Genomic DNA, 12,523 nt, shown 5'->3' with positions numbered 1-12,523 from the left:
GAAAGCAACAATCAAGAGCTCTGGCAATTGTAAGGTGGGGGAAAGCACAGTGACAGTTCTTCTCCAAAACTTCTTGTATAAAAGAAACAAGTGACTGAGGCAAAGGCATTAGCTTCTTGTCATTGTCAACTCCAGAAGATGTATTGCAGGTCTGTCAGATCTGAGCTTCAAAAATGTGGATTAAGAGAACTGTTTAGTGCAATCTTGTGGTCATCCAAAATTTTACAGAACTGGTATCCTTAAGCACCAAAAATGAATTAAATATGAAAAGCTTTGATGGGGTGTGTGTCAGAGATTGCATTACCATAATTGCTCCCAGCATGGTGCCATAGATAGCAATGGCAATTGCATTTAGACTTATATATTGCTTCACAGTGCTTTTACAGAGTCAGCACATTGCCCCCAACAATCTGGGTCCTCATTTTACCAACCTAGGAAGGGTGGAAGGCTGAGTCAACCTTGAGCCAGTCAGGATCAAACTCCTTGCAGCTGTCAGAGTTAGCCTGCAATATTGCACTCTAACCGCAGGGAGGGAAGGAAGGAAAATAGCAATGGCACTTAGACTTATATACCACTTCACAGTGCTTTACAGTCCCCTCTAAGTGGTTTACAGAGTCAGCACATTGCCCCCAACAATTTGGGTCCTCATTTCACCAACCTCAGAAGAATGGAAGGCTGAGTCAACCCTGAGGCTGGTGAGATTTGAACTGCTAAATTGCAGTCAGCCAGCAGTCAGCAAAAGTAGCACTCTAACTACTGTGCTACCACAGCTCTTAGATGAGTTAGAAGGAAATATGTAAGAAGACATTGATGCGCAAAGTTATAGATGTAACTAACCAACTTGAAAATTGGGCTCATGTACCTTGAGGAAACAACAACTATTAGATTAAAAAGAGAACCAAGAATTTCGCCCCACTCATCCAGGGGTGGGATTCAAATTTTTTAAATAACCGGTTCTGTGGGCATGGCTAAGTTGGTGGGCGTGGCTTGGTGGTCATGTTATTGGCTGGGTGTGGCCAACTCAATATCACTCACATTGAGGCATGCATCTCCTCGCCTGGCCTCTTATGACTGTGGGGATGCTGCAACAGTCGTAAGTGTGAAAAAGAGTCATAAGTCACTTTTTCAGTGCCATTGTAACTTTGAATGGTCACTCCACACAAACAAAGTACCAGCAAAAGAGAGGAAAAAAACTCCAGAGACGTTCCTGAAACAGGAAGTCTAGTCCTGCCAAGAATGTAATAAGGGTTAATGGAGAGGCAGTTTCTGTAAGCAACACCAGAATGTTTCCTTCCTGCCTTCCTTACAGGATTAGGCCAGTAATTTCTTCTAACAACTGGTTCTCTGAACTGCTTAGAATGTTAACCACTGGTTCTAGCGAATAGGTGCAAACTGGTAGAATCCCACCCATGCCCTCATCCCTAACCTCTAAAAATGATCATTCTCAATAGGTTCATTGTGTTATCATATATTCGGAAACCTTCTTCTTCTTGACTATGAATACCTCAATTCAGTTACTGTGGAGCAATTGATAAGTGATGGATCTCCATGAATGTTACTATCCTTAACATGCTACTGATACATGAATAGCCTTTGATTTCCTAACATAGATTTGTACTTGCTTACATAGAATTCTTTATAGAATAGAATATAATTCTTTATTGGCCAAGTGTGATTGGACACACAAGGAATTTAATCATTTAATACTTATTTATAATTTAATACATGTTAATCATTTAATACATGTTTATAATTTAATACATGTTATCTTCATGATAACCGGTCACCTTTAGAGCAAATCAACAACAAGATTTCTTAGCCAGGAAAAGGAATTTTTAGAACAGTGTTGTTTTCCTTCCCTAAGCTTCCTGTGCTTAGCAAAAAGGATGATACTGGCATAGGAGACTCACAAGTTTGGGATTGCAATCTGACCTAGATCAATGTTAGAGTTTTCTGCAGTCCAGAATTCTTCTGGCAGAAGCTCTCGTTTCTCTAGGCGAAGAGCCAGACTGAGCATTCTTGAGTTCTTGATACAGACATCATCACCTCTTGGAAGAGACTTCGGGAATTGAGGTGTGGCCATCCCTCTCCATTTTTGCCCAGCCATAAATATTTTAATGATAAACCCAAAACAGGTGATGGAAAGAAGTCACACACCAAGAGCATTTGAGGACATTGTTCCATGCTCTTCAAAGGCGGCTGAGTAGGATGAACTGTACAGAAAGAGATGAACGACATGGAAATCATGACTCATCAAATACAGTGGTGGAACCCCTGCTCTCATGCCAGCCATGTCTTATATCAGGAAAAGCACTGTGCCTTCACAAAGGCAGTGACCCTAAATGCACTCATTCATAAGTAAAGCCCAATAGGCAAAAATGGGAATTGGCTCTAAGAGGTCCATGAAATTGTGGGATGCTGATATTCATACAGGAGTGATGCCTGGATTTTCCCCTCAGGCTACCCTTTTTATGACATTCTCTCCTCAGTTGAAAAATAAAGCTTTATGACTTGGGTTAGGCTGTTTTCCAGCTTTCTCCTTCCTAAGTATCATTGGCCCTTTTTATTTTCATTTATAACCTGGGATGTAGAAGAAAAGACAGACCAATAAATGATGGTGAACTTCTGGCTGAATTATACAAATGAATAAGGAGAGGAAGAAGTGGATGGAATCAGGAACCAAATCCCATTATATTATTTCAGAGTTCAAGGCAGTCTAAGAAATAGCAGCTCAGAGCTTTGGGGGCACCTTAAGTCCTAACAGTTTTATTATGACTCAAGTTTTTGAAGACTAGATTCGAGTGGTCAAAAGTTACCGTGAAGTAGAAATAAATTTACATTCAAGCTACACAAAATATAGAATAATAGTCCAGCTCTATCATTACTATAAAAAATCCTGATGGTTTCTTAATTCAGAAATGGCTACGTGAAGACCAGTGATGAAGACATTGAATTGTCCCCTCAATGGTACCTGAAGAGTGCCATTTTGGCTATCAAATCACTGCCAGATCATTATTTTGGAAAAGCTTCAACTGCTATTTTTTTTCCCATGTAATTTAAAAAGACCAGGCAATAATTACAGTGAAATTTTGTTTTTGTACATATTCAAGATTATGATACAAAGAGAATGAGAAACAGGCACTATCTTAGAGCATTTATTCCAGTTTGGACACAGAAAGTTGTCTTCTACTCAGATATATTTTGACTACATTGGTTAGATGTTGTTTTCATCAGTTGCAGGCTACCTTTTTTTTTTTTTTTTGAATATTAAAGGAATATTCTATATTCCTTTAATATTCTATATTAAAGGAAAATTGAGCAGGAATAAATGAGAGTCGTGAGGATGAGATTTCATTGCCTACAATGGCCTTGATCTATCTATGAAGATTCTCAGTCACTGAGTCATGGTGTCCCAAAAATGTTTCGCTTCTCATACAGGAAGTGTCTTCAGTTCTTCAGAATTGAAGAAGTTTCTTGCATGGGAAGCAAAATGTTTTTCAAGGAGAAAAAAAAACCCCCAAACTCCCAGCTGACTTTTGGAAAAGCGTCTTTGATATAGCCTTGATCTCTTTCTCTACAACACCCGAAAAATATGCTGTTTTTATGTTAATGAATGAAAAGCAGATGCTATCCAACAGATGCTAATAGGTGGTCCCTATTCATTTTTTTTAAGTTTCATGTTCCTGCTAATTTTCATTTCAGGAGACGATGCTAGAACTTCATCTCCTTGCAAACCAAGAATTAGGGTCTATCAGTTCTAGATCCTTTTGATTAACCAGTTTATATATGCAGTCATTTTCAGTGATGAAATAACTATTTTGTTTGATATAGATCATACATTGCTCTGTTTGGTTTTAAGTACTTTAAGTGCAACTGGAGTATGGCTTATAAAACATAGTTTGCTGGCTTGGCAAAATAAATAAACTCAAACAATGGTTTGGTCAATCAGCTGAGGCAAATGATGGTTTAGGGCAAAGCATTAAACTGTCTGTGTGAATCTAGCCTGTGGTTGCTTATCCAACCCAGCCAGAGTTTTTTGTTGTGATTAGAACATATTTCTCTCACAAGCAAATACAATGACAGCCAACCTTCAAAAGGAAGGCTAAGAAAGAAGCTACTTTTGATGTTGCTATTCCATTGACTGGAGCAAAGGAAGCAGCTGCAGTTAGAATTAGGAAACAGGAAAACACCATGGATTAGGCTTTTCCCCCCTACAGTAAAACTTTCCCTTGTTATATTTGTACAATATTCAAACTCGATCTACTTACTTTTCTTGAATTTATTTCATCCTGGCTTAATATCCATTTTAATGTGGCTGTGATGACCTGGGGCGTGGCACAAAGGCAACAAAGTCACATAAGTAAGAAAAGTCCCTTTAATACCTCCAACTTTGGCCCCAATGTCCAGTTACCTTTGGCTGGAGAAAAAAACTCTCCCAAGAACAGTCTTTAAGTGGAGGAAATTCAGTCCAAAAACAAAGTACATATAAACTGTAAATAAAAATCCACACAAACCATGCTGCAGCAATTAACTGGACAGGGCAGGATAAGAAACTGCAGACTTCAAAGGCCAACAAAACACACACAGTTGGGAAGATGCCAGGAACCCAGATAAGCCCCGAAAAACAAAGATAACTCATGGTTTGCTTCCAGCAACTTTGCTGTGCGTAGCTTGCCTTTTTAAACATTGTTTTCCTAGCAGCAGCTAACTAAGGGAATCAGGGCCCTTTCCTTCCCAGTAAGCCACACAACTCATGTTGCTCCCTTCTCTGTTCCTCCCTGCATGACCTAGGATCAGGGGTGGGATTCTACCAGTTCTGTCCAGTTTTATAGAATCCCTTGTTAACTTTCTAAGCAGTTCGGAGAATCGGTATTTAGAAACAATCTCCTTTTGTTTTTTTCTACCTTTATTACATTCTTGCCAGTACGCCTAGACTGCCTGTCTCTGGAGCTTCTGAGGCTTGCCTTTCTTAAAGGGGAAGGGTTGTTTTAAGATTTTTACACTGCTGTTGGGAGGAAATACTTTCTTGGACAATCAGCACTTTGAAGAAAGAATTGAATAATGAAGCAAATCTTTTAGTGACAGGGAACCAAGATGAGTGACATTTAGCAAGGCTTCTTGGCTAACTAGAAAGATTGATATTCAAACATGAGTTTACATACCCTTTCTGAGTTTTGGTCTAAAACTGTTTTTTGGTGAAGGTTAATTCTGTGCTTGGTGATGTTTAATCCCGTGTTTATTGATGGGATAATTTTCCCTATTTAGCTTCAACAAGCAACAGCTACTGTTATGATTTAATTATTTGTATTGTGTTTGAATTTTTTCCTGCCTCGTGTTTTCTTTTTTTATCTGGGGAGGGGTTCTTCCTTCACTGCTTTAGTACTATCTGGCACTATCCTTGTGGGGTATACTTCCAAGAGGCAGGATGCAAGCTTGGCACTGATTTTTTTACTGCCTTTCTGGGAGGTATGTGACCTTTCCTTAAATCTGGATGATTTCCTTAGGATATCTTGTGAGGTGAGTCAGACCAGCTGGTATCTTTAAGTGGTGCAAATGGATCTAAGGGTTGCTTTTCTTGGGTGTGCTTTTTCTGGAGAGCTTAAATGACCTCTCTGCTAAAGGGTTTAACTTTATGAACAAGAGGTGGCTGCTTGATAGTTATCACTGAATTTTAACTATTTTCATTCCTCAAGATGCTCTGGCACCCTGGCTGTTTTGTAACTCTGGCTTGCAGGTATTTTTAATCTAATGATTGGTATTTAAGGCAGCTTTTTGCAAGCAAAGAAGCTTTTTGTATTTTTGTACAGGTAATCCTAGACTTACAACAGTTCATTTAGTGACCATTCAAAGCTACAATGGCACTGAAAAAAGTGACTTATGACCATTTTTCACACTTATGACGGTTGCAGCATCCCCACTGTCATGAGAGGCCAGGTGAGGAGAAGCGCCTCTTGACACAAGTGACGTTGAGTTGGCCACACCCACCCATTCACATGACCACCAAGCCACACTAACCAATTAAGCCATGCCCACAGAACCGGTTGTTAAAAAACCTGAATCTCACCCCTGCCTAGGATGAAGAGGGGTGGGCCTGGATCTTCCTCTGAATTCCCTCTGCCTCGCTCTACCTCTCCCCTGCTCTGCCCAGCCAGACTGTGCCCTTCCCCAGTTTCTTCCACAGCCACCGGAGCCACATTCCCACTCCCTGTCAGCTGCTTGGCCTCCCCTTCGGAATCAGATTCCGACAGGGGCATGACAGTGGTTCAACGATTGGTCTGTGGAGAACTGGAATGGTTCTTTTACATTACTTCTTTTATGAAGATTCTTCCACTTGATCATTTAAACATCTATTCTGCTGGCCTTTTGGATAAAGAGTCTGAAATGGTGTGTGTATGTACCACACATGCACACCCCTCTGACAGAATAACTAGGTTCGGTAACATAGTTCTTTCTCCATGTGTTGTCTGCTAGTAGAGGACAGAATCTTTGGGAGGAACATTGGGGCCTACTTAGAATGTCCTGGTTTTTAATACGAGCATTTGTTTGATTGAATGTCTACAAGAATGGGTGGATATCTCTGACCTCCTGATTGTAATAGATTTTATTAGCAATGATTTTCCGTTTCTGTTCACTGCTTCTCCCATCATTCCATTTCTTAGCTCATGGCATGCATCTTCCTTCTAGAACAGGAATGTGCCCAACCTTGGCAACTTTTAAGACCTGTGGACTTCAACTCCCAGAATCCCCCAGCCAGCCATTGAATTGTGGCCCACAAGTCTTAAAGTTGATAAAGTTGGAAACCCTTGATCTAGAACACGGGTGTCAAACTTACTGCATCACATTGCTGCCACGTGACGTATCGTGACATTCCGCCCCCTTCATGGAGCAGGGGTGGCCGTGGCCTGCACATAACACCTCTGGCCCATGGGCCACCAGTTTGACACCCCTGATAGAACTTTATCCAATGTTGGGGAAACGGTCATGGAATAGAATTCATTGCCCTCGTTCATTGACTTTTTCTCTACTCTGGATTCTTTTTTTCCCTCTCCCCACTCCCCCTTTCGGGATTATTTATAGGAACTTCCCAGGCTCTTCCTTCATCATTCCTGAACTTTGTACTCGTTCTCGTGACTGTTTCAGTCAGCCCCTTCAGCTGCCTAATTATTTATGTAGTTACAAGCCCCTTCAGTCAAGGTCATTCCCCCACCCCTTCATCTTGAGGAATTAGAGGCAACACATGTTATATTATATTTTTGAATGGCTGGGGTTCTTTGGTTTAAAAAAAACAACCCAGAAGGCTGTAAGAAGGGCAAATACCATTCTAAACAAATATAATAAACAGAGTTTTTGGAAGGAAGCCAGATTTTACTTTTTGTCCCAAAGCATCTTACCATCCTCTAACGAAGGGATTAAAGCAAATCTTTCTTAGATGATATATCATGCTACCATTTCCATTTCAGATGCACTGTAGCTACTGTAGTTAGCTGCAACTTAAAGATCAGTGATGATATGCTACCGGTTTGGCCCGGTTCTGCCGATCCGGTAGTGGTGATGAGCAGCAGAGACCAAACCGGTTCTCTTCACCACTCTGCTGTTGGGCCCACCTGCCACCTGGGCTCTCATACTCACCTTTATCTTCGATTTTTTAAGCGCAGCTGCTTTTGAGAGTGTAGTCTTGCAGGAGGTGAGTTGGAACATCTTTGCACCTGTGCAAACACCTCTGTGCCTGCAGAAAGTGCGTGTTTGGCATGCGTGGGCATGCAAGCCATGCCCACCGAACCAGGGGTAAAAGTGAATCCCACTACTGTTATAGATATACGTACCATCAACTGAGCCAGCTTTGCTCTGGAGGTTGGTGAGGCCTGGGAAGTGAATTGTATTCTTGAAATCTTATAGAGGATTCCAGATAAGATCCTGCTACAGTCCCTACTATAGTTTACCAAAACAGGAAGCCTAGGAGCAGATGACATGATGAGCCAGCCATGTGCTACAGTTGCCAAGAAAGCCAACACAGTTCTAAGCTGTATAAACAGAGGGATGGAATCAATGTCACATGAAGTGTTAACATCACTTTATAAGGCCACACTTGGAATACTGCATCCAGTTTTGGTAGCCGTGATATAAAAAGGATGTTGAGACTCTAGAAAGAGTGCAGAGAAAAGCAACAAAGAAGATTAGGGGACTGGAGGCTAAAATGTTGGCATTCCAATTAACAAACTCAATAAACTCTGAGACAAGCATCTTCTCAAAGTTCCATTTTATTAGAGTGGTCATATTGGCACATCTGGGAAAACCCGAATCTAAGAGTTCTAGGTTTTCCCTTCCCAATAGAAAGTCAAAGATCCAACCCCTGCACCCACCAGTCCAACACATGGTCCAATCAGACACAGTCCCAACTGGAGACATTCCATGAGCTACTCCTCTCCAGATGCAGGGTAACATGTCCTTGATGTGTAGAGAAGAATTTTGTTGTGTCTAATCTTCCACCTCTCTTTGAAATTCCCATCCCAATTTTCCAGGCAGAAAAATGTGGCAGCCTTAAAGCTCTCAAATAAAATATGGCTTCCAAGACTGACATAAAACATATAAAGAATGGTTGCTGGGATGGTGTCTAGTTTAATGAAAAGAGATTGGATAACCATTTGTCTGAAATGGTACAGGGTTCCCTGCCTAAGCAGGTGGGTGGACTAGAAGAACTCCAAGGTCCCTTCTGTTAAGTCTGTGCGGTGGGTCCCAAGGAGAGACGAGACTTGTGGTAGTGAACAAACAGCTCTTTATTAGCAATCAGATACTGAGACAAAAGCCCCTAGTCAAGGCTGCTCTTTTTATAGAGCTTGGCCCCGGCTAGGAAGCCAATGACAGGTTTTTGAGCTTGCCGCGCTTGGTATTAGGCAATCGCGGCAAGCTCTATATGAGCCAATCAGAGAGTATCATATCTTCCAATCAGGGCCCGGCTTTTCCGGACCAATAGGAATGCAGGCTTTCAAGCCTGCTAGTACGGAACACCTTCCAACTCTGTTATTCTGAATTCTGATGACCTCCTCACACATTTGATTTCTTGTGCATAAATACCAGGTAGCACCTAAAACCAATCTCAGTTTGCCAATAAGCACTATTTTAATCATAGTTCCAACAGCAAACAGTTCCTTTGTTTGTCAACCCTGAACCAGAGGTGGTATTCAGCAGGTTCTGATCAGTTCTGGAGAACCGGTAGCAGAAATTTTGAGTAGTTTGGAGAACCAGCAAATACCACCTCTGACTGGCCCTGCCCCCATCTATTCTCTGCCTCCTGAGTCCTAGCTGATTGGCTGGGTCTTCTTTGGTTGCCCTGCATAGGAGAACAGAGCTGGAAAGCAAGTTAGTGTGGTGGGGAGGCAGTGGGGATTTTGCAGTAACCTCTGCCCAGGAGTGGGGTGGGAATGGAGATTTTACAGTATCCTTCCCCTGCCATGCCCACCAAGCCACACCCACAGAACAGTAGTAAAAAAACCTGAATCCCATCACTGCTCTGAACCTTTGGATAAGTCAAATATAAGTTGAAACAGCAGACAGAGAAATGAATTTCTGAGACCAATCGTGTAACATAATCTTTCCCAACCTGACTCCCGTCAAGAAGTGAGGACTTCAGTTTCTGCAGTTCACAGGGGTGGTTTTGCTGTCTATAGTGAAGTTGATGGTCACACATCTGGAGTGCAGCTGGGTTAGGAAAGACCACGCCTTGCCTATACATATGTACAGAAATATCATGAACAAAGTAGAGCTGTTCTTAATATATTTATTCTAACTTTCTTATGGAAATTCAGTGCAGGTAGTCCTTGCTTAATGACTGATCACTTAGCAACCATTCAAAGTTATGACAGACCTTCCCAGAGCTACTTATGATCCATTTTTGAAATTCGGATGGCCGTATCCACCTCTAAGATCACATGATCACATTTTGGGCACTTGCCTTAATCATCATGGTATTCACTTAATGAATGCTGCAAAAAGATCATATATTTAATTGAAATTGAAATTTATGATCCTTATTTATTGTTTTATAGTGCATTTTAATTGAATGTCTGTAAGCCCGCTAGAGTCATTTGTGGCAAGATGGACAGTATATTAGTTTAATAAATAAAATTGGTTATGCTGACCTGCTTAATAACTGCCACGAATTGCAACCACAATTCCAGGCTTAATTAAGTTTGTTAATTCAAGGACTACCAGTACTTAATTCTCCTTTTTTTCAGTATCATCTGAGATAGTAATCATCTGAGATAGCCTCTGGTCTGAGAGAGAGAGAGAGAGAGAGCAGTCACCAATAGTCCAACATCTTAATTAATATGCCACTGTAGCTCTCAAAGTAATTCAGAAGAACTATACCTCCTGATGGATCATTGTGGTGTGTTCCTTTACTGACCAATGCATATGGCTAGTATTTCTCAAACTCAAGCAGCCTCCAGATATGTTACCTTAACTCAGTGGTGGGATTAAGTATTTTTTTACTACTGGTTCTGTGGGCATGGCTTGGTGGGCAGGGCTTGGTGGGCAGGGCAGCGGAAGGATACCGCAAAATCTCCATTCCCTCCCCACCCCACTAACCTGCTTTCCAGCTCCGTTTTCCTGTGTAGGGCAACAAAAGAAGACCCAGCCGATCAGCTGGGACTCAATGGGAGGCAGAGAAGAGATGGGGGCAGAGCCAGTCAGAAGTGGTATTTGCTGGTTCTCTGAACTACTCAAAATTTCTACTACCGGTTCTCCAGAACTGGCCAGAACCTGCTGAAAAGCACTTCTGCCTTAACTTCCAAAATTCCCCAGCCAGCTCTGTTGAGAATTCTGGGAGCTGAAGACCACACATATGGAAGTTGATGTGTTTGGGAAAATATTACGTTCAATCTTTGCAGGAGGAAAACAGGCATCATGCTACAGGAAGCAAAGAGAAAATGGCACCTTATCTTTTCCCTTGAGCTAATGTACATCGTATCCAAATTAAACCAAAGAGGTAGAGAAAATTACACCCACGGCTGGCAGAAAGCTGGTAATAATTTGTTATCCTTTTATAAACATAAAGCTGCTGCCCAAGGCAACTGTCTCACGTTGCAACAATCATATCTGCCATCATATCCATTTGGTATCTGGCAAGTTGGCAGGAAGCCCTATTGGCATATGAGAAGATCGGAAAGGATGAACGGGCGAATTCTAGGAGGCGTGTTCTCCAGCTTTTAAACTTTGATCAGAGCCCAAAGAGGTGGGAATTTCTGTTCTTGTGCACGGTTGGTCAAAAATTGCCCGCAGCCCTACTGAAGACTACGCCTCTGAGACTCCCAGGTAATCTGCAGAGCACGTAACAGCTCTCTGCCCATATTGAGTGCAGAAACCCTGATGAGATCCTCAGCTTGGCCTTCTGAGCAAACACTTAGAACATCTGGTTCCAATTGTCTAGCCAGCTTTTACAGCTTTCTGGCCTCCCCTCCTTCTGGGCCTGGTTAAATGGAAAGATTTTGTTGGTGCAAAGTTCTCAAGTAAATCAGGAGGAGGAATGCCATGGCACTCTCTATCTCTCCAGGCTCATTTTTCATAAACGAGCTCCAAAAACAAACAGAAAGCAGCGGCCAAATTGCTGCTAACCTCAGCAAAAAATTGCCCCACCCCTCCCTCCAAGAAAAGAGCCTAGGTCAGCTAACCTGGCATGGCCTACACTCCTTTGCTTTATACGGCTGTTGACAAATGAAGCTTTGGCACGGTAAGGTTTTTCGCCGTTGCCTTCAGAAGCTCTTATTTTCAGTCTGGGTGGACCCACAGATCTACATCCAATCCAAGTCCCGCAGACAGAAATAGGTTCTGGGTAGCTAGTCTGAGCCCCGAAAGGTAGGCTGAAGATCAAACAAACCCAAAAGAGGAGGTAACCGGAATCCTTTGACAGCTGCGTGGTCAGTTCGTTTTTCTTTTTAGCTGTGTGAAGAGGAAGCGCGATGTGCTGGAAGCAGCAATAACCATGCTTAAAAAAAAAAAGCTTTGGATGTCGACGAGGAATTTCTGTCAGCTAGGGAGGAAGAATGACTGCCTTTGTCACACCCTGAGATGAAGCAGGAATGGGGATTTTAATAGAGTAGTGCCCCTGGCTGTTGGCTTGAATCAGGCTAGTAATTGAGAAAGTAACATCAGTTCTAGGGAATCATTTTTTGGGGTGGGTGGGGGGGGGAGGGTTGGCTTTAGGCAACAGAAATCTTGGTGCCTCCTTCCTCTAAAAATAAGATGGATAGGGTCTCCCTGACGTTGCTTCTTCTGGCTTTCTATTTGTATTTTCAGGCCACTTGAAAGTTTCCAAGGGGCTGCCCTGAAGAAGATGGGGTCAATCCAGAAGTGGTATTTAGCAGGTTCTGACCAGTTTTGGAGAACTGGTGGCAAAACTTTTGAGTAGTTTGGAGAACTGGCAAATCTCACCTCTGACAGACCTGCCCCCTTCTATTCTCTGCCTCCTGAGTCCCAGCTGATCAGCTGGGTCTTCTTTTGTTGCCCTGCACAGGAGAACGGAGCTGGA

The sequence above is a fragment of the Pseudonaja textilis genome, chromosome 9, assembly GCF_049901715.1.
Source record: "Pseudonaja textilis isolate UNSWEBS1 chromosome 9, rPseTex1.2, whole genome shotgun sequence".
In the NCBI taxonomy this organism is placed as follows: domain Eukaryota; kingdom Metazoa; phylum Chordata; class Lepidosauria; order Squamata; family Elapidae; genus Pseudonaja; species Pseudonaja textilis.
Note: the sequence above shows the minus strand (reverse complement) of the source record.